The 18842-nt window shown below is 34.7% G+C and overlaps 1 protein-coding gene across 3 annotated transcripts in view; it reads right to left on the reverse strand.

Annotated features, from left to right (window-relative positions):
* Fign (fidgetin, microtubule severing factor) overlaps window positions 1-18842 on the reverse strand; it is a 125486-nt gene that overhangs the window by 79458 nt on the left and 27186 nt on the right. The window lies entirely within an intron of this gene.

The raw sequence follows: 18842 nt of genomic DNA on the forward strand, positions 1-18842 counted from the left end.
AGACAAATTAAAATGCTTTCATGTTTGTTTCCAATGATTCACTCCAAGAAGTGAGCAAAGACTTAGAAGTGAGCTCATCTTTAAGAATTTCAAATGCTCAATAAAGTCTATCTTAAATATTTTTTTGTTGTATCTAAGGAAAAAGAATTATTCTTCTAACAATATTGTCGTAGTAAATATGAATGTTTCACAAAATAAAAGGTCCTATGTATACTTTTACCATCTATTCAAAATACTGAAACATTTATTTTTCCAACTATTATTATCAAACCATCCTTTACTGAAGAAATAACACCAGTTTTTTGTTTACCAAATCAGATAAATAAATAAAATGTTTTATTTTGCATTATTAATTAAAACTATAAAAAATAAAATTCATGCTAGGGAAACAAATGATTTTTTTTGTTGTCCTAACCTTGTTCAAACAAAAGGGATTTTATACTGTCAGTTCAGATGAAAGATGTTTACACGAGAATACAATTCAGTAAGGAACAGGTACAGGACTGAACCTTCTTAGAAGCATCCAGGAAATTAACTAGAAGTACCAGTAGGATATATTGGTGCTTTTCATAAGGTAAAATTATTTATAGCCATATAAAGGGGTTAGAAATGTTTGAGCTCAATAATATGTGGTAATATGATAGCAAATGTATTTTCTTCTAAGGAACTAGAAGCATCTCATGTTTAAAATACAATCTATTTTTATGCATGGAAGGAGGTTAATAATGTATCTTTATTTAAATGAGACACTCCGAATTCAAAGCAATGAAAGAATTAGAAAAAAAAAATAGCTTAAAATATTTTGTACATCTACTATAGGTCTCTTCGTACTACAGATGATGATTCCTAAAGGGGTTTGAAAGTCTGTTCCTGAAAAGGTAATAGGGGAGACAGACTTCTATTAATGTTATGTCCTCTGACATCTAGTGTGTGGAAATAAAAGGAGAAAGCATTAACTTTCAAGAGCAGACATGTTAAAAAGAAAAAAAAAAAAACAAATGAGCAAATCTAAATAGCTATGTGGAGCAAGGTGACCTAGCCTAGTTTAACAGAGAACCAAAATGTAATCAAATGAAACCTATGACCTTTGTGCTGGAGAGAGTGAGGGAGACAAGAAGGCAAACACAATTTAAGAATCTGTGAAGAAAAAGTAAAGTCAGTCACATGTGTGTGAAACATTCTGCTGAACCTGGAAACAGTGTGCAGTCCCTGAGAGAATTCTAATTCTGAAGACAGGAGCCATCCCCCTCCCCACTTCCTTTAAGCAGCTTCAGCATCCTCCCATGACCCATTTTCAACTAAGGAAACTGAAGGCAACTCAAAGCAACAGGGCACAGTGAACCAGAGCTGTGTGAACTGGTCACGAACCACCTGAAACCACACCTCTAGTTTCCAAGTGAAAGCAAATCCAACTGACTTTTGTCTCAGCCTCCAAGGGATGATTCCACAACTGGCACAGGCCCTTGATCTTGTCAAGCATGTCAGGGGTGTGTGTGCCTGTGTGTGTCTGTGTGTGTGTGTGTGTGTGTGTGTGTTCAGCTGAAAGGACCAGGAGAGCAAATTGGGGTTGGTTGAATTCTGAGGAAGAACTACAAGCTCAAAAAGGATGAAAATGTGAAAGAGACTGTATATTTTCTCCTTCTTCTGCACCTAGCACAGTGCTTAACCAGTAGCTATTCAGTTAAGAAAAAAAAAAAAAGAGTGAATAGAACAATAAATTGTATCCATTGAAAGTATATGCTCAATTCACAAAACTAATTTTAAAAACTACCTATAAAATATTAGTTTGGGGGGATAAACTCTTCTTACGATGATCACAATCTAAAGGAATCAAAATTAGAGAGATTATGTCAACTACACCAACACACAGATAGAAAAAGATAATGTGAAATAATTATTCAAGTTAGAAAAGAAGACTGGAAAAGAACTATGTTGTTCTATGCTACGAAATACTACTAAAAATAAAGCTTCCCACAGCTCCGGGGAGAAACCTATTACTACAAAACAGGTATTTTTTTTTCTTTTTAAAACAATATACTAAATATCATATTAGAATATATCTGAAGTGATAAGAAATGGAAGTGTTAAATGATACCATCAACCAGAATGATCTAAATATCACATTAGCAAAATTAAATCTCATTCTTCTGTGTTTACTTTTTTTAGTTGTTTTGCAACTCTAAAAATCATCCGGGTAACACAGTACTTATCTTATTGGCCTTTCTTTCATGAGTTTTATTTAAAACAAACAAACAAACAAAAAAAAAAAAAAACAAAAAACTTCAGCTTGTTCAGAGGAAGAGCTTCTTGCTACCATCTCATGCTTAGATAGAGCTACATGCTTTATTCCTATCAATATTCTGTATACCCAGGATTGGTGGTGGTTTGTTTCCTAATTTTGGAAGGAAATAGATCATTTTCCAAATAAACATCCAGGTTCACTACAGAAAGTATCCATTCAAAATGTTCATTTTGCTATCCTAAATGCTGCCTATGGTATATTCTATGGAACACTAGAGTATGTAGTTAAATATGTCCAGGGAACATCATATACTATAACTTCCTCTTCAAGATTCATTAATACACACTAGCATTCTAGAGACTCTGAGAGTTCTTATGTAAAGAAACCTGATTAACTGTGACCCAAATTTACTTGTCATGGAATCCTCTTTTGCAGGATGAGGCAGCATGGAGTTATGAGAGATGGGGATAGAAGATGAAGTAACTGTAATTTCACAACATTTTGATAAAACAATGAACTGTAATATCTTAGAAATGGATGAAAACAGAGAGTTTATCAATCCAGTCTCCCCTTGGTAAAGTAAATCTATTAGGTCAAGATTACACACAATCATTAACTATATTAAGAGCAAAAGCTTGAGTCATACACTTAGCCGCTGTGCCTGATCTTTCTACTATTTCACCAAATGAAGAAATGTTAGATTAGATTCTCCCCCAATTCTACCCTGCAACTACTCTATGTACACCCCCTCCTAGCCTTTCCATTTAGCAGACTAACCCTTACCCCTGGGCACCAGACAGCATTGCTACCACCTCCTTTGGGCTCTCAAGCCCTCATCTACCCTCTCTTCCATTGAGTTTGGTCTCCCTTTCTCTTTTGACATAAACTGTCAGTTTCAAGAATGTCCAAACAATATCCTTCTTCACCTCAAATTATCAACCCCCACCCTACAAGGTTTCAGCAACAAGGCATTTTTGGCTTAACATTGTCCCTGACTACTTAGGTCCTCTACATTTCTAACTGATGAAAAATGCCCTTCTTTTCTCCAAGTTTGTCATCTCCTTCAAGGAGCACATTTCCTATATATGCACATATTTATCTCATGTGACCATAAAATTAACTGTCTACACAAGAACATACCTGAAGATGAAAGAAGACTATCAGTAATTAATTCAGGACAATAAGTATAAACTACGGTCCACATAAGTAAAGCACTTACCAGTTCATCCAGTCATTTACTTGTTCACGTGTTGTACATTCAGTGACTACAAGTTCCTCAAAGTCAGAGACCTTTCCCCACCCAGCATAACACTTAGCACATCTTAGATTCTTAATAAATGTTGCTTGAATGAAGAAATCAAATAAAGACACTGTGTTCCAAAAAGAAGACAGTTAATAATAACAGTATTTTCCTTAGCAAGAGACAGTTCTTAATAAGAACTGTTAGGTGTTATATCACAATCCAATAGCTCAATAAAACTAGTATGAAATCTGGTGTTTCTGAACCTCAGAGTATTTCCTGGTACCCTTAAAATAGATAGAGTAGAAAACAAGGAAACAGCTTTTTATTTAGCTCTGTTATTCTACAATTATTTCTATTTCACAATATCTTACTTAATACTTAAGTTCCAACTTTAATGTCACTGTCTTGGAAAAACATTGCCCAAAGTATGCAGGTAGTTAATCACCTCTTCTCCCAACACACTTTGTGAAGATTCAACAATTAAACGGGGATCTCTAAAGTGCCACAGAGAATATCAGGAACATTCATACACACTGCGTCATATAACCCTTGTAATAACCCTGTTCGAGAACATTATTATCCCATTTTGGAGACATGGAACCAGATACAGAGGATTAAGAGAACTGTCCAATATTGCAGGGTAAAATCATGGAACCTGTATCCAACCTTTCTTTCCTGTTTAAGCCCTATGCTTTCTTAGTCCCAGCATTAAGCACATTTGTGCCATGATTATTTATGTGTCTGTCCAAGATCCATAAGCAGGGACACTGTCCCTTTAAAAAGAACATCATACAAACCAGAAAATGATTCATTTGAGACTGACAAAGGATAGCTTTTATGTTAAATGAACATCAGACAAATAATATTGTAAGAGTTTGGATTCATTCAAATTAGAATTAGCAAAGGGTGTTTATGTATTTAAATATCCTAAAAGTCTTAAACTGTGACACTCAGATATGAAACCATTTAATATCTCATTATTTTGTTTGTTCATATCTAATGCCCATGTCACTGGATTCTGTCTTCGTAAGTCTGTTTGCCTCACCCTATAAAATATGCTTATTAAGTAACATGCTAGATTTCACAAGCTAGGGAGGAAAGCCAGACCCATTACTTGACAATCACATCTTCCTAATTACACTAATCCATTCTTTATCTAGGTTCCATTCATTGCAGATTTGTTCCATGTCTGTTTATGTTTGCATATCAAAAAATTAGTGTTACTAATAACAGGGCAGCACACCATCACCACCAAGTACAAATATTTCTCATCTAAGAACCTCCAGCCACTGCAGCGACTGGAAGGGCTTCTGCAGGGTAAGTCCACAGTGGTCTGCTCAGAAGAAGGTCAGGCTGTCTGGGTTTTAGCAGGACAGAAAAGGATGAAACACATCATGCAGGGAAGCAGGTGGTGCCTCCTCCCTCCTCCCCAGGGCCTGAACTTCTCCCAGTCTGGGTTGGCAGAGATGAGGGACCAAGAGAGATGATAAAAGGGCAAGAGGAGCCAGTGCACAGGCTGTGGAATCTCACAGCTCTGGCTTCAGATCACAGTTCCACAACACAGTTGGTCATGGGATCCTGGGCAAAGGACTTTCTCTATGCCTAGTTTCCCCCTTTATTTATTTTATTTTTATTTATTTATTTTTTATTATTAGTTGTTCAAAACATTACAAAGTTCTTGGAGTTCATAATCTGCTTGAATCAAATGTATGAAATATGAGTTTCCCCCTTTATTAAACAGAGATGACACAAAGTGTTGTACTTTCGGTGTTGAAATAAGCTTTATAAAAACAGCATATACAAAGTACATTAAATGAGCAATCATGTGTGTTTAATAAGTATTGGTATTTTTCCTTATCCTTCTTTCCAATCTCTTCATCTTTATTGGCATGTCCTCTTCCTTACCACCTTTAGAAGAGCTAAAGAAAGAGAAAGGTAGGTGGAAAAGGGCCCTCTGTTCCTGCCCATTGTGTAACACTAGGCATTAGCAGGAGCTCTGGAATGAGAAAGACATGCTTTGGAATTCTGCCTCTCCCCTTCCTAGCTGTGAAATTGTAAGCAGCTTATTTAACCTCCCAGAGGCTCATTTTCTAGTTTTATGAAAGGGAACTCTTCATTTACCCAATTTACAGACCTTTGGGTTAGGAGTAATGATATCTCACCCTCTCCCCATCTTCCCTGAGAGGCTCTCCAACAGCCCATCCTGTAATTGCAAGAGGGCAAACTAGGAAAGAAGAAAGACAGAAGACCCAGACAGCCTGTGTTCATTACCTGCCCCTTCCTCCACCCCTTTCACCCAAAGCCCCCTCCCTGGAGCCACTCCCTGGGTCCTAACACCACTCTTCCAGAGGACAAGGAAGTCTTGAAGCTGAACAATGCAAGTCTTATTTCCAGGATCCCCTCACCAAGCACAGAGGGAGCAGCAGTTCCCCCTCCCACCAGAGCACGCAGCATGGGCATAGAAGACTCCACATTCTGTACTGGCTCCTTGCTAATGGGAAACTGATTACGCATAATTCATAATAGATGGTAAAGTCTCTTAATACTACAATTCAGATAAGCAAACAAACAGAATTCTGTAGAGTGGACAGGGGACCTAAACAATGAAACTATCCCCTTTGTGGGGTCCTGCATTATACCTTTCAATGGCTTGCAGACAAAATTTTGCATATGTTGAATTTTCACATTGGGGCCTGCCAGTACCTAGCTGTATAAATCATTTGAGATGTTTTAAGTTCCTTTCAGCAGGAAGGATGCTTTTTAAGAAGGAGGCCTGAAAATAAAGTTTTCTTGTTTTATCTGAGAAGAAACAAAATACACAGGAAGAAAACTGGGCTCTAAATAGGAAGAAAAAACAAAACAAAACAAAAAAACCCCCACCTCTCTCCTGAGGCTTGTTGCAGTTGACAAAGTAATGGAGAGTTTCACCGGCACCCTGGGGAGGGGAGAACCCTCCCCTTGCCTCAAGAAAGGAATGTACCTAAACTTGCCACAAAGAACCCTAGGGGAATAAATGAGGGAAAGCATATCTACTGGGAATCTGACAATAGCGAGGCAGTAGGAACTTTTTAAATGAAGGAACTTTGTGAACACAAATTTCACAATGCACAAATCAAGAGGTCTCTAGTTGTTAGGACAGAACAAGACCACGGAGAGTTGATTTTCTCAGATATTTTCAATTTTATGGAATGAAGATGCATTTTTAAAAACATAGTAACTTTTAAAAACCATAGAACCCAAAATACCATTTTATACCAATTTTTTAAAAACATGGCATGTCAACAATTTACACATCTAGAACCACATAATTATCTAACTCTTCTTTATTAGTATATGATCTCAACATCAGAAACCAACAAGTCAAATAAAATAGTAAAATTTTAGATTACTTACTACCTTTTCAAAGGTTGGGCATTCCAAGTGTTTTGGAGTAATTAAAAGTTCACATAAACGCCCTTTCTTATTTTACCTATGTTTTACATTTAGAATAGCTTTCAAAAAATGTTAAAAATAATCAAGCAAAACTCCGCTATTACTTTCTAATGATACATCTTTCCTGAGAACAGGAGTTTGAGAAAGATCTTATTCAAGAAGAAACTAAAGATTCAATTAAAGCTTTATATGAGTTTAAGAAAGGAACGTTAATAGAATCTGTGATAAATTTTAGAATGGAATGACTATTGGCAAACAGCTGTACATAGATTTTTCTATAGTAAATCATATAACTTAGAGTTGTAGAGACATCTGATATTCAGGAAACTGTATGGAAATAATGCTCAGTCATGGTTTATCCTCATGACTTAACTACATCTAGTTAAGGGATTGGCTAAATGGAAATGGATGGCACTAAAGCAGATTATGCTAAGCGAAGAATGTCTTCCCTGATATAAGGGAGGTAACTCAAAACAGAATGCTTCTTTACCGAAGTTTAATATTTTTTAAATGTATGATTTGTATGAAAATTTATACTTCAGAAATCCATATATTTGTCATATTTATCTTTCAAAAAACAATAATTGCATAACTATATGGTATTTAAAATGAACCCCCCCCCCAATATCTGATATTTGTTCCAAAATTTTATCTGTGGGAAGCTGTCAGCCATCCATGCTAAGGGACCATAAGAAGGTAGTTCAAAATTATATTTCACATATCTATGAAGACTGTATAAACCGTATTTTTAAAAATTTAATATTAAATTGGTACTTTTAAAAATCTTTAAAAATTTTTTAGGTTTATTTATATTGCATTTTCCAGCCTGTCAGGTAATTTCATCTACACTTAAGAACCTGCTACTTTTATGTGTTATTCTTTGACAATATGGAATTCTGGGGAGGTGAGGAGATACAAAGGAAATAGGAGCTGAAGAAGAACCATCCCACCACCAAGGAGTGGGCCTGGCTTCTGATCTTTAGATCAGACTGTAAGAGTTTGAAATATATCCTGAAGATTAATGCTCTATCTGATGTGCATGTGCAAAACTTTGCTCCCAAAATGTAGGCTCTCTCTTCATGTCATTGATTGTTTCTTTAGTTGAGAAAAAGCTTTTTAGTTTGAGTCCATCCCATTTATTAATTATTGATTTTATTTCTTGTGCTTTAGGAGTCTTGTTAAGGAAGTTGGGGCCTAATCCAACATGAAGAAGATTTGGGCCTACAAACTAAACAGACACTTCTCAGAAAAAGATATACATTTGATCAAAAAATATATGAAAAAAAATGTCCAACATCTCTTGAAATTTGAGAAATGCAAATCAGAACTACTCTAAAATTTTATCTCATACCAATCAGAATGGCAGTTATCAAGAATACAGACAACAGTAAATGTTAGCAAGGATATGGGGGGAAAGGCACACTCATTCATTGCTAGTGGGGCCGCAAATTGGTGCAACCAATCTGGAAAGCAATATGGAGATTCCTTAGAAAACTTGGAATAGAACCACCATTTGACCCAGCTATCCCACTCCTTGGTCTATATCCAAAGAACTTAAAATCAGCATACTATAGTAACACAGCCACATCAATGTTTATAGAAGCTCAATTCCAACAGTTGTGGATCCAACCTAAATGCCCTTCAATAGATAAATGGATAAAGAAACTATATATACACAACAGAACATTACTCAGCATTAAAAGAGAATAAAATCATGGCATTTGCAGGTAAATTGATGGAGATGGAGAATATCATGCTAAATTAGCCAATGCCCCAAATCCAAAGGCCAAATATTCTCTCCGATAAGTGGATGCTGATCCATAATGTGTGTGAGGGGGGTGGGTAATGGGAAAAATGGAGAAACTTTGATGGGGCAAAGGGGAGGGTGGTGTGGGGGTAGGGAGAGGGCATGGGAGTAGGAAAGTGGTAGAATGAGATGGACATCATTACCCTAGGTACATGTATGACTGTACATTTGGTGTGATGCTACATCATTTACAAATATAAAAATGTAAAGTTGTGCTGCAATTGTGTACAATGAATCAAAATGCATTCTGCTGTCTTATCTAGCTTATTAAAATAAGAAGAAAACTGAGAAAAAAATTGATATGGCAAGATAAATATGAAGAAGATTTAATAAGAAGAGATACTATGGGTGATAACTATTGGCTAAAACTGATGCTTACCTTCCCTGTGAATATTTTTTGTATTTTTAAATATAGATATACATGTATATAGATATTCAAGATACAGTGTTGTTCGTATCTTCAAAATAAAGGAAAATGTTATTGTTTTATTTGTATTATGTTGGAACATGTTTCATAATATCCCCTTATTTTTCATTTTGAGATCCATTCCTGATGATGCTTGGATATCTGTTTTTGCTAAATTTTGACATGGGATTTCATTAAACATACAACTATTAACTTTCATCTTAATAAATATTTGATTTTTGTTAACCATTTTGAATGTTAAAAATAGATCTGCAATGAATATTTATGGTTTTCTTGATCATATATATTTGAATTTTCATGAGATAGACAGAGAGCGGGAGAATTTCAAAGTTTTATGTATGTGCCTCTTCATATTGCCAAGCGGCTTTACAAAGTAGTTCCATAGATCTATCACTCTACCATCCAACAATGGAGTTTTTGTTTTCTAATGCCTTCACAAAGAAAAAAGAATTTTCCCAAATACTAAATGGTAAATTAAATGGTAAAATAAAAATAATAAACATTGTCATTTAAAAACCTCAGTTTGAGTAAATAAAATCTATTTTCTGTTTTCTTTAAAAGGAGTATGATGCTTTTTTCACAACTGGAATTAGTGTGATGGTAGGTTAAAATTTATAAGTTTTCTATAATGCATTTTGCTGTCATATATAAATTTAAAAAATTAATTAAAAAATGTATAATTTTTCCATGTGCTGTCCAACTATATCACTTGTTATTTTTAACAGTTACTCACTTTCTAAGATATATATAAAACAAAAATCTTCCATGTAAAAAAAGAAGAGTTTGAAATAGATTCTATAATATAGGAAAGTAATCGTTTCTCATATTCTCATTTTATAGCAGACATGCACATAGTGAGCTGCTAACATTGCTTCTAATTATAAGGTGTTGGAGGAACCCTTTTTGTTCTTTTGAAACAGAATAAACTAAAGAAAGAACTTCACCACTCTGACATCAGGTAGGCAGACTTTCCTGTCTAACTCACACAAAAAGGAAGGTGATTCCAATCAATGGGAATACTGTTAAAGGTACAGGTTTGGAAGCATATGAATAATGAGGTCTTTGAATAGTTTCACTTGGAAAAAGGAGGAAGAGGGACACTGGGGCAGAACTCTGAAATATGGTCTAATAGGATAACAAGAAGCAGAGTTTGTGGCAGTCACCACTGCGAGAACGCAGCGGAGTCTGGAAGCTCTAGTTTCAGAACACATCAGCCTGGATGAGAGAAGATGAAATCCAGAACTCAGAGAGTGGGCTGCAGCAATGTCATAAATAGGTTATATTGTGGGAGTGGTGACTAGCAGATTTATAGAGAAAGCAGAAAGGGAAGAGTTCAGTCAAGGTTATGAGCAATGGAGGCAATTGGAAGAGGGAAATGGAACAGCGTGGCATGTGAAGACATTCCATTTGAGAATAAGAAATGCAGCTGAGTACAGGATCACATTTTGTAAAGTGGAGAGAAGTAGGGTGTCTAAAACAGCTGATGTCTTTCCCTCTGAGAGCTCTGTCTTCTCACTCATACAGGCTCAGAACAACGCCCAGTCATGGTCATCACTTTATACAGTGCTCTTATAGTGTCCTGCACTCTCTAGGTGCTCAGTAGTTATAGACTAAGCACAACTAATTAATATTTATGAAATTCTCACTAGATATCCAACTCTCCACTAGGCACTTCATTAAATACAGGTATGTGTGTGTGTGTGTGTGTGTGTGTGTATATATATATATATACACACACATAGACATATATATGTGTGTGTATGCATATTTACATATATATGTATACACATGTTAAATATACATATGTATGTATACATATGCATTTGTTTATTTACTTATTTATTATATGTCTTATCTCTCCTAATAAATTGCAAGTTTGGGGGTATGATTTAAAAAGATATCTCTATGTCAATACCTCAGGATGCAAATCCTATTGCCACTTCAATATATGGCCTGGATCATGCCTCCTAACCTCAGTTTTGTCTTGGGTAAAATGTGAATTACAACATTCACTCAGTTTACCTCTGTGGATTGTGAGAAGCAAGGGAGGTGATGGACACAAAAGCATTTTACAAAATGTAAGCACCTTCCAAAGTAAAATGCTATTATAAATATCAATAAGTATCTGCTGGTTCATAGCATGATCTAGACACAGAAGAGAACAAATAGAAAGTGACTATCAATTGTGAATGTCTGGTGCAGCCAGATACTTAAAAGTATGATGATACTAACAAGTCAGTGGGGCTCACCAATGAATCCTTAGGGACTAAAAGTGCTACAAAAGAAGTCACTATAGATATTAGAGCTTTAGCTTCCTGGATTCCTAGCAGAGTAACAAGTGGAATGTGGGTGCCCATTTGCTTCTATGACCCTAAGGAAGTAAAAGCCCCTTTCAGTTCCCACTGAAAATATTCCCTTGCTTAATAAATCTTAATAAAAATGCGGACATACATTGATGTTACCTATATCCCCATTTTTATTAAGATTTCCAAAAATTCTGTTCAACTCTGGCCTCTCCTTCATGACTTCTTTAATATGACACTTAAATATGAGTTTCACACAAGTCAGCATTTGATCCAAGAGTTTAACCCTGTCAAGTGCAAGCACTATCTATAAATAGGGGTACACACTTTTTAATTGTTGAAACTAAGTCATTCAAGTTTTGTAACCTTGCCCACAATCCCTGTGATACAGAGTATTCGTGCTCAGAAAGTAGTATTTATCAAAATATCTAAAAGTAGAACCAATCTTGTCCTTCTAACTATGCATATTTGCTAGCCAAAATCTAATAAACCTCATCAAAGGAAGCCTTCAGATGTTCATTTTCAATGATCATGTATGGAATCACCAGAGGCAAATCTAATGAAGCTTAATGAGGCTGACACTTCAGGGATCCTCAGAAATATAAGCATTCACTCCATGGAACACCTGTACCTAGTTTTCTATTTTAACTTTGTACAGTTGCTCTTAAAACAGGGTCCCCACGTGGTGTAAGCTTCAGGTCCCACTAAACCTGGATAGACCCCTGATAATGTAAAAAGAGAAACAGATCTTTTTGCTCAGGTACACTCTTCAGTGTCACCGCACACAGAAAAGGGCAAAGTCTATAAAAGAGGTAAATTTCCAAAGCATCATATAACCATTATCAGGGTCACATTTCGTATCACCACCATTTATAACATTGTGAATCTGTCTACTGCCTTTTCCTCCTAGCACCCTGCATGTGATAGTACCATTCCTGTTGTTTTCATTTCTCAAAGAAAGTTTATGGTTGTAGTTCCAAACCAAAGGCTACTCTGAAACCCTGAAGGGGAAACCCTGAAGAACAAAAAAGTTCCCTATAATATACTTGTCAGAAACAAAGAAATTATACACATTATATGATTAAGAGGGGGAAAAAAGTCATTTAAATAATGAACTCTAATTTGACTATTTAGCTATTCAGTATTTAGTATTTGCTATTTTTATTACATGTTAAATCAATCCATCTAATACAGAAATTCTCTCATCTACACATAAATACTATGTCATTCCTGAAAACCTATATTTCCTAGCAAGACAATATCTTTCTATAATAAAGTGGTAATAAAAAGAGTACCAATTATCCCAGTATTTTCTCAAAATAGGTAGAACTTTCTTTCATGCCTTAATTTTATGTTTTCCTTTGCCCCATACTAAAAGTTCCGCATAATTATCCCTGAACAGGTTGAGCAAGGTCTTTGCAAAATCTGCTCAGGGTGATTATTTAGCTTTTTTTTTTTTTCTTTTCTTTTTCTTTTTTTTTTTTGTATTTGCAGAATTTAGCTGAGACTGTTACAAGCGGTTTATCAAAATAAATGCTTGATTTGCTTTAGCAGTTTTTCGTAATTGAAAAAATAAAGAAAAAAGAGTTTTCTAATAAATGGAGGGAGAGAGAGGTTAAATACTTTAATTACTAACTTGCAAAAAGATTTCCATTTGAATATAGAAACAATGTAAAGGGGTCCCTAATTTTTATGGGACTGGAATCACTCCAGAGGGTTTAATGATACTGCTGAGCAACTGAATGTGATTTCTAAGCATACTTCCTTAAAATTTAATAGTGCTAGGGAATATTTAATATGGTTTATTTTAAATGGGAGGTTGAATATGCAGATTTGTAGGAGGAGGAATTAAGACCACAGTGGTTTTTTAAATGATGTATTTCCCACTTTCCCTCTTCAAATAAAGATAAGTTACTTTTGTGTCAACAGGCATGGGAAGGAGAGAGCTATGTTTGGATTTTCCCATCATAGATTGCTAGATGTTAACTGAAGAGCTCAGGTAAATATGTCTTCCCTCTCTAAAGCATACTTGACATTTCTGATCTTTGAACTCTGGTTTTCACTATCTGTATGCTCCTTAGTGAGGCCTTAAGAAGTAAAGGTCTTCTTGAGCTCAAATGACCCTCATTGCTTCCTGACTCACTCACATATGAGCACTGTATTATGGGAAAGCCATGCTAACATGATTTCAAAGATTCAGCCACTCCTGCTATATGTTGTACCCCCAAAATGGAGATTTCATACACAAAAGAATCTCCATCCTTCTAAATATCAGCTAATTCCCCCTAATCAGATCTATTATCAGCACTAATCCTAACACATAGATTACCAGCATTACAAAGCAGCCAATACTAATTAGCCCTCCTTCCCAATACCACTAGCCCAGGAAAGCCTATCCACATTACTATATTAAAAGAGAGTCTATTTTGAATTGCTGTTTTGTTTGGTAAGCGAAGGGGAAAAAAAAAAAATCTGTGTTCCTTTCCAGCTGGCAGAGTTTTCCCTAAATTAGATTAACTTTTAATTTAAATTAAAAATTTTAAAAGCTCTACACAAAGCGACAGTAATTGCCCATTTGAAACATCCAAAAAAAGGTGATTGAAGGGTACAGTAATATGCTTACATGAATAATAAATAATACTTAGCATTTAGATAGAGCTTTCCCCTCATCAAATCATTTCTTTATAAGCATTAACTAATTCACACATTATCCTGGCAAGAAAAGTAAAATTTAACGATAAAATGTTTCTCTATCTTAAAATGGGGTAAACTGAGGCAGGATGAGGCAATTCTGGAATGATGATGACATGTCAGTTTCAGAACATGCACTGTAATTCTCAAGCCTTTTTATATATGGACCTTTATATGCTGTGAAGCTAAGTCTGAAATTAATTTCTCCTACAGGCCCTGCTCAGACTTTGGTGTTACTATGTAGTCCAGTTTTGACTCCCAGTTATGCCAATGGCTATGAGGGCAAGAAACAGCATTTTTACCTTGATATGTTAATTTACAAGATGGGAATAATTATTCACAGACATACATATACATACACTGGCACACAGACACTTACACAGTGCATGATAAATGTTCAAAAAATAGTAATTATTCCCCAATAGAAGGAATTCACCAGTCAATTACTAAGAATAAGCTAAAGAAATATTTCACATACGGTGGCAGGAAATGTAGCCATGTAAACTCAACTGGGTGTTTAAATGCAATAAAATATTTTAAAAATACTGGAAAAATTTAAATGGTACATCTTCCAAGCCAATGTTTAATTATTTAAATTATGTATAATTAATGTACTTCCAGTGAATACAACAGATTTGCACCCTTCTTAATGCTATTTAAAAACAACAAAACCATCATAGATTCAAGATATTGATTTTGCTTTCAGCATCCACTGATGGAGAAAATGATGATTAAGAATAATGGTAAATTTGTGACATCTATGCAACACTTCTAAATGGATGTATTTTTGTTTTATCCTAACCATGAGACACCACATAAACAAAAACCTGTAGATCATATATGTGACAAGCACATGTTTGGTGTACATATAATGTTGAGAAACTTTTTCAAGAAGTTCAATATTCCTTTGAAGTCTGCAGCCCCAGGTGTGGGACCCACTCTCCTAGAGACTAGGAAATAACATACTGCTCAACACTCTGGTTGCACAGCTGACATCCACCAGAGAAATTGAGTGGCATGATCAGTTCCCACGTTCCTAAAAATTTTCAAACAGAACTTCATAGAATGGAACTTAGTGCCTCATAGTGTGTTCGAGCTGGAAGAGAAATTAGATGTAGGTCATCCATTTTAAGATGAAAAACACTGAGACCCAGAGAGGCTGTGTTTCTGCCTCCTTAACTACAACATAAAGGCAGATTCAATTCTTAAAATTTCAGTTACCATTCACCATATATAAGAAATATGTAAGCTGATAACATGGAACACTTGTAAAAAATAATGTAAAGAAAGAAGCACTATATAAATTATTTTTTGTGTTGTATTTTCTCCCTTCCTCCCTCCCTTCGTTCCTTATTTCCCTCCTTCCTTTCTTTTATCTTTTGGTCAATCCTAACAGATAAGATATAAGTTTTCTCCCACTAACTCTCAAACAGAACTCAAAATCTTTAATTATAGTTTTTCTTTTTTCTCCCATTTATCTCATCAAACTTTTTTTTCCATTAACATAGTGACAAGATGGGGCACTACACATATTTGGTTTTTTAACATAACTGGTTTAACATAAAAACAAGCTAAGATATGCCAACTGCTACAGAAAAAGTAAAAGATAGAATCTCTTTTAATCATATTTATGAATGTGTATACATTTAAGCTACTGGAATTTTCCATATATTTTCATTTTTCTTCATCTGGAGAATTTATATGGTTGCAAAAAACAAAAAAACAAAACAAAACAAAAAAAAACAACCACCTTATTTTAGTCTTCATGGAACATAATCTTAACATCTCAGACAGTCTGAAGCATCCCCAATTACATTTTCATCTTCCTCTGGGGCTCTGTGGAGCTCTGCTAGAACTGCCTGTAAGTGCTCTACTAAAGCTTGTTAAATGCTTCACAAACTTTACACTTCACAGTTCTAATGTTTAACTTGAATCCACAATTCAGCTAATTTTCTGTGTTGGTAATTTCCATCCATTATTATTTCTAAATGGGTTCTTCTTAAAATAATAGTTGGTACCTGTTATGGACATGAGAAGAAATGCTTTGAACCTTTGCTCCACACATTGAACAAGGCAAAACCAACTAAGTAAAGTAATGTTGGGGGCTTAATAGTGTTATTTAAACAGTGACACCACTAATAAGCACAAATAACTTGCTCAAACATTGTATATTAAATGTAGTTGTTTTGTTTAATCTTAATTTTAAGTGACATATAGCAAAATAAATCCAAACATAATGATTCAAACAGGTATCTGTATACATCTATATTTATTTCAGGAATTTTCATTTTTATGAGGTGAAGCTAAAGTACACTGTTCAAAATACAAAACTCATATTATGACTTTCTGCATATCATCCTAACAGACTGTACTTAAGATACTGTATGCTTTTGATTTGATACAATTATGTTCTGAGCCACATGCAGACTACACGTCTGCTTTTGAGGGAGAATAACATTTGAAATCTCAGTTACTGAGCTTCATAGAGGAAATGTTTCTTGGCTGAAATTCTGGCAAAATTTTATTTTCCAGCACAGCATTTTATTAGGGTTTCTTTTACCCTAGAGCAGTAATTTCATCTAAAACAAACAAAAAATTATAAAAAATATTCCCAAAGGTATAAACAAACCAAGGAAACTTTCATATTTCTGAATGCCATAGCATCAGCTACATCTGGAAAGAGAAAGCTTAACATTTCTTTTCTCTCTTCATTGCCTAACATCAGTGAAATGTTGCAATTATTATATAATTATTCTTAATTTCTATTTACAAGTAAAATTTCAATCAATCATCTTTTATTTCAGGACACTTAGAATATTATGAAAATAAGCAACAAACAAGCTTCCCATTTTTATCTGTCAAAGGTAATCTCCTTCCACAATTTAAGCCTCACTTTATTCCTCAATAGGTAAACTGATATCAGGTTATTTCAGAGTGTAGAGACAAAGCAAAAACAAAGATTAAAAATCCAGACAAGATGGAATTTGGAATTTAAGAGTATTTACTGAAGTAAAATAATCTTTGTGAAATGATTCATCCAAAACTAAGTGCATATGAAACAACATTTGGGAAATAGCAGTATTTTGTCATCACTCTAAATTTCATTAAAATGAGATTTCCAAGAATACTGGCCTTTTATTTTACATTAATTTTCAAGTAACTTAGCAGTGTCCTATTTATGGCAACAGCTTTATTAAGAAGATAAAAGAGCTAAACTATGTGTGAAAAGAGGTGAGCAGTGGACATTTTTTTCTTTTCTTATGAATGTTATAACGAATAAAGGCATATATTTATAGTTAAAAAGTTCATGTTTTGCAGAGATATATCTAGTCTTCTTATAATCACATATACTGAAAAACTAAACATTACCAGATACATTATTTTCATAACTTTTCAAAGAAAATTTTATATTTAAGATTTCTTTTGTGATTTTTTTAAAGTCAGATTTTGATTTTGAGTTCTATTTCTCTTTATGTCACAAATTGCAACTTTTCCCCTCTCTAAAAAGTGCTTTCTCTGAAGAGGGATTTAGTCATTCATTAGAAATTCTGGGAAAAAAAAAAAAAAAAACTAATCTGATCTCATCAGTATATCTGAGCCTTGATCTCTTCACAGTTATTTTGATTGAATAGTTAGATGGAAAATTAGGGGGAAAAAATGGGGAAAAATGCCAAAGAAGACACACTTGTTACATAGACACCTGCATACTATGCATGTCCAATGTTATATTAGCAATTAGAATACTGTAATTGCTGACCCTAACTAGTGCCTTAATTAACTGGTATTAAATGATAATTAAGACTATCCCAATTAAGTTTTAATTTTAAAAAAATTAAGTACAAACTCAGTCATTCAATAAAGTGTTGTCGTCCTTTGGTGTGTTTCTAGGCACAGAATACAGCAATTTACTATTGACAAGCACTAACGGAGGAGGTCATTTCACAAGTATAGTGTGGACAAAGGTGAACCGGGCAACTGATGAAATCTGTGGCCAAGGCGAAATAGCAATCTCTGAGCCAAATGGTAATAAAGTTACTGAAATGAAGCAATGTAGTTTCTAAACTGAACTGTCATAAAGGAGGATATGTGCTTCAAACTGGCATGTCAGTGGTAATTAAAATATTATTTCTCTTTTTTAAAAAATTCCAAATGGCTTTAATAGTCATATCGATTTTTTTTTTTTTTTTTATTCAAACAGCTAAAAGAGAGGTTAGTAGGATACTGCTGAGCGGACAGGGCAAGGAGTGAGCAGTGCAGAGGTTTGCAGGAAGGTAAGGCAAAGACTGTAAGGGCAGAAAAAGAAAAGAAAAAAAAAATTGAGCAGATGGATTAACATACTAGAGTCTATGGATGTGTCCACAAAATACCATGCTACTGCACAGTAAAGAAGCTAATGGGATTCAGAAGTTATATACACCATTAATGCTCAGAAAGCAATAGCTACATGTAGACTATATTTATTATTCATGTAAATACTGTAAGTTTCTGTGAGGCAAGATAACCAAAGTAAAGTTCTCAAAATGCATTCCCTTGAAGAATCCAAGGTGAATCTAGCAATGGGTTCTCTTCAAATGTATGCTAGATTATAAATTTCTCATGGAATCTGATGCCAGACTGAGGATTGGATGGCTCCCCCAGAAAGCCACCATTCTATCTGCACCACAAAGAGAAGTCCATCACCTTGCAGTAAGGAGCTG

This window comes from Marmota marmota, unplaced genomic scaffold (genome assembly GCF_001458135.2).
Source record: "Marmota marmota marmota unplaced genomic scaffold, marMar, whole genome shotgun sequence".
NCBI lineage: Eukaryota > Metazoa > Chordata > Mammalia > Rodentia > Sciuridae > Marmota > Marmota marmota.